This window comes from Halyomorpha halys, unplaced genomic scaffold (assembly GCF_000696795.3).
Source record: "Halyomorpha halys isolate HHAL.00 unplaced genomic scaffold, Hhal_1.1 Scaffold1073.1, whole genome shotgun sequence".
NCBI classification, from domain to species: Eukaryota; Metazoa; Arthropoda; class Insecta; order Hemiptera; family Pentatomidae; genus Halyomorpha; species Halyomorpha halys.
In genome coordinates this window covers 70,695-76,132 of record NW_027106643.1, presented here as the reverse complement: position 1 = coordinate 76,132, position 5,438 = coordinate 70,695, and positions in this window count along the sequence as shown.

The window sequence follows — 5,438 nt, the reverse complement described above, 5'->3', positions numbered from 1 at the left end:
TACTACCCGGATAGTGACGTCAGCTTATGTATCCTTATTTTAAAATCTATCATAAACGGACTAATTACTAACAATATACACATGAAACAAGTTTTTTTACGTTTTCTATTACATCCCGAAGTATTTCCAAACATGAAAAAATTAGTCATTTTTTTGGACCAGAATTCGTAATTTTACCACACTCTGAAAGGGTTTAAAACTTACGGAGTTGATCTTTGAGACTTCACTAAAACCTCTTGTCCTTTTATATTCTTACATATATATATTTATATTCATACCTCTTATATCTTTACTAACCGAAATCCTTCAGAACCTCCTTCTTAATTTGCCACATAAAATCAGCATTAATGAGCTTACACTCCATTTGTTGAAGATTCGGCCAGAACTCTATATTAATCCTTCCATTAAAAACTCCCTAACTAGATAGTTATATTATATTATATAGATATACCTACTATTCTCTAATTTTACTTCTCCTTCACTTCCTGATAATACTTCAAGGAGTTGAAAAGAAGACGTCCTCGAGATCTTATAATGCAGAAATGTTATAGAGCTTTATCAATGGCTCGATCCTGAACAAGTCTGAACCATGACATTATAGTATAGTCTTAGTTTACTTTTACTAATTTTATTTTTTATTTAATTCCATTGCAAAATTTCAATATATAAGTGAATAAATGAGATATATTTTAAAAACATTTTATATTTTACTTTATTTGAAGCCAGACCTACAGATAAAAGTAGTTGTGACCTATATTTGTTTTATCTGAGCCAGTGTGAAGACAAGCCAGAGAGGTGTGACAAGTTCTACCATTGTGATCACAAATCAAGAATGCTAATACTGTTCTGTTATCGGTCCCTTTTGTATCTTGGATTCCTTCTTACTCATTTACATTTCTATCTATACATATACTGGCTGTATCTCTAAAGTAGTTCAGCAAACTTTGCTACTTCATGATAAATTTGAAAACATAACGATTTCTTGATAACAAAGAAAGTTGTTAATAATTTTTAGCAAAGTCACAAAATATACGTTTACAATTAACAAAATAGCTTCCTGGAAACAATGGTTTTAAAAACCGTGTTTATGATCTGTACTTAATTTCACAATAAATAAAAAAATATCTTGTAAAAATTTGAACCATTTTATTTCATGACTTTTTCATTTGTAACTTGTACAATACATGGTAAATATGATCGTTCTTGCTTTAGATTCTTTAGAATTACTGTGTATTTTGTCTTTTAAATTGAAATACTGAAGTGAGGGGGAGGCGAAATTGTTCTCTATCCGGGTTCCACCCGGACACCCACGCTACGCCATTAACCTGTAGCTTATTGCTTTGCTAATGCCATTATTTTAATTATATAGATGTATAAATAAATATTACAACATAAAGTGTAGGCATTTATGGCTGAGACGGGAAAAATTTGCTATGTATACCAGTCGTTAATCGGGATGCCAGGATACTTACTGAATGCAATTATCCAAATATATATTTATATTAATTAATTAAGATTGAGTCTTGTAAAACTATTATTATAATTGAATTCCTTTCCAAAGGCATTTGTGTTAACCAGTTTATCAATTACACATATTTATATTTATAAAATATTGTTACCACTAATTATTTAATATAATACGGGGTGGAACTGGGTAATATAATAGTATATAAACAACATAAAGGAACAAAGTATTTATTTACGAGATTTATACAATTGTTACAATCATATGATTAAATTAAATTATAAAATGATTGAATGATCCAGATAAATGGTTTGCCATAAAATATTGTTACATTATAAATTATTATCTAAAAAAAAAAAAAAAAAAAAAAAAAAAAATGTTAAGAATTGTTTATGGGGCTTTAGGATGCACCGAATTGGAATAATAACCGGTAAAAATTCATTTTAAAATTAATATTCCTTTGAAGAATCCTTCATTGGAATATTTTTTTCCATTGGGCATTCTAGGTCAAGTGCTTTGAAGAACTATAAGAGACCTTGATAAAAATGAAGCTACTAAAATAAATATAATTCATAACTACAATAAATTTCCACGAAAACCTACCAAGCTTCATTTCCAAATTCAAAAACACTTCTAAAAAATAGAAAAAGAGCATGAAGTATATAACATATATGCAAATATTATTGTCTTTCCTTTGGACTCAATATTAATGAAATTTTATGTCATATACACTATAATACATACTTATATTTAAATTTACATCCCATTAGGGATAGGGTTAAGGATATGAGAGGCCGTAATAAAATCTCTTTATAATTCATGGCCAAAGTCTAATAAAGACACATCAATCTATATTAAACTGCGTTTAGCCCCAAGCGTCTTAGGGTTGGCATCTCATGGTGTAACATACTCTCAAATTTAATATAAGTAATGATTTTCTTATAGGTATAATTTTATTTATTAATTTGTTAAAAAAATATATAAATTCTATGGGCATACAAAGTTTATTTAATTATGTTTTGCGTGGAGAAAGTTAAGGGTGAAAGAGAGTTAATTAGTAAAAAAAAAAAGGTTCAATGCCCTAAAATATTTTCTAACTTTTATATTTATATATAACTTAATATAAATTTATAAACAGTTATTTCGTAAATCATTTAACTTCTTCTAATCGAATCTTAGTTTATTTTTCGATTTAAAAAAAAAAAAAAAACTGATATAATAAAACTTAAGAAGAATACGATGAGTTAGCTGAAATATAAAAAGCCGAAGAAATATAGTATAACTTATTTCAATCTTTCTGCCTATATCAGCATTGAAAAAATTGGACAATTGTATCAGTGATTTTTTAGCTTCAACTGAATTTCTACAATCTTTAATAAAATATACGCATGTACAACAATAATGACATTATTGTATTTATCATATTAACAGAATTATTAATAAATATTATTTTTTTCAGGTATGTAACGGGTACAACAGTTCTGAAGCTGTGCTGACGTAAGACATCGTTTTTAATAAATTTAATTTATTATTGATAATGAATTTATTTTTCGTTAAAAAATTCTCACAGCTATAGCTTATTATTCAGTTAATCAGAAATAATTTTGTCCATTTCTAGAATTCTGATGAAATTCATTTTCCACCAGAATCATATGTTTTGAAAAAGCAATCTTATAAAGAAATTTGAAATATTTTGGATCGTACTGCTTTTTATAGCTGATTTATAGATCTTAGTTCTTTGCAAAATTCAGCGGATATTAAACTTTTCGGGATCAAAATTAATTTTATCTGAAATGGACAATATTCATTTTGATCTGGATCCCTTTAATATGCAATATATTTCCCTGAAATCTGTCTTCGAAAACACCCAAGTAGGGCTACTAAGTTATTTATTATAGGTGGGTTAAGTAGGTAACCATACAAGGAGCCTTCTATAGTTCCAAGTGGATCTGTTATCCAGCGTAGGTGTATTGTGTTATTCCATTTCTTTCCAAATTCAATAAAATGGATTTGATGGAGATGAGCGATTTGTCAGGCGACGTAGACTTCAAAAAATTAAAAAAATAATAAAAAAATTATTCAGTCCTCGACTAAATCATTTTTTAGAGTCGGGGGAAGAATTTTTGTGGAAAACTGAATGTTTTCGACTGTCAAAAATGGCTGTTAACCTGGGCCCCAAGAATTTCAATTTAATCAAATGTTTCCTGAGACAAAACCAATTCAGTATTGCTTGTTGGCAACAAAATTATTTTGGTAGTCTTCTCATTTTCGTACTTATTTCTTAAGTTATAAGATGTCCTTAATTACCTATGTATGTGTTAACATACATAAACATTTTTTCTATTTTATCCCCCAATAGTTAGGTTTTGTTTGGATGTTACATTGTCATTTTTATTTTTTTTCATCATAAAACTATTATATTATTTTACGAATCCTAATATAATTTCCCGTTGTCTAGGAGAGAAAAAGGTTCCGTCGAGTTAATAATGAAACAATATCAATGTAATTGCACTGATCAGAAAACATATCAGAATCAATGAAATCAAAAGACTTTTCCAAACTTTCTATTTATTTTATGTAAAATTGCGTTATTTTTTGTTTACATAAATTTTAGCCTTTTATTAATTCTCTACCAGTTTTTTATAATAATAAAAAATGATTTTGTCCTTTAAATGAAATTTGAAAAGAAATGAAAAAATGATTCCATTATTTGTTCCAATAAATTATGATTCACTACTTAAAATTGATATAGTTATATGGTAAACATACAATAAATGTTACTTATCTTAACTGTGCCTAAGTAATGGAAAGGAAAACGGAAAACTTTTTATAAAAACGTAATAATTTGAAGTACAATCAATATTTTATTCGAATTTTCGTGAATACTAGCCTGATCTAGTAATGGTTACCTCAGTTTCAGATAACCATGGTAACATGGTTCACAAAACTGTATAAAAGAAACAGGTCCCAAAGTTATCGGAATATTGGACAAATCTGAGTTATACAAATCTTAGTTTTATTGATGATTGGTGCAACTAGTCCTTAGAGCAATACCAAAAATAACCTTTTAAATTTTCCACATACTAAAAAAAAAAAAATTCAAATACTTTTTTTATTTCGATTAGCTTTTGAAACTTATATAGTTAGTTAATTGTTCATTTTCTACGTAATTAGAAATGTATTTGTTTCCCAAGATATTATGAAACTAAGTTCGTATTCCGAAAAGAGTATTGGGTCGGCTAGGAATACTGTTAATAAAATAGAAGAATTCATGCATATGTTTGTCCCTGACAAAATCCTTTACGAATATTTAGAAAATAATGGCTACATATGTTATTTTATGCACATAATTACTTCTGAAAATTATATTAACACATTTTGAAGATGTAGCGAAATTCTTAGCCTAGCATAATAATAATGTTAAACTGAATATTTAAATATTTAATCGCTTCAAGTTGCACATCATGGCCAGAAAATTTTAGTTTCGTTTGTCCCTTCAGTAATATTTCTCCTTTTACCCTTCAACTAAGACTTTTAAACCAATGACTACAGTTGGGTAACTAATGAATGTTTTATAAAGTTCTCACCTCCGGGCGTCAAGGAACATTTCCGTATGCATGGAGGCGGTAGTAAAAGAGACGAACTAAATGAAAAATAGCTGAAGAAGAAAGAAAAAAGAAACTAAAGGGAATTCTTATAAATACTAAAAGAAAGGTAGAGAGGTCTAAGAAGAACTGGGACGGTCAAAGACGCGCGGTCATAGTAAATATTCTTCTGGGCTTAGGGTCGAATGAAAGGGAACCCTCAAAGGAATAATTTCCTGGGAGGACTTTCAAAGAATTTACTTAACCGCAATAAATTTCCTAAAAGGAAGGATGCAACCCTTCGGCTAAGTCCTTATGATGTCTGTTCAATGAGATATGTAGAACTAATTTGGTTTTATTTATAGGTCTTTAATGATATATATTGAGTT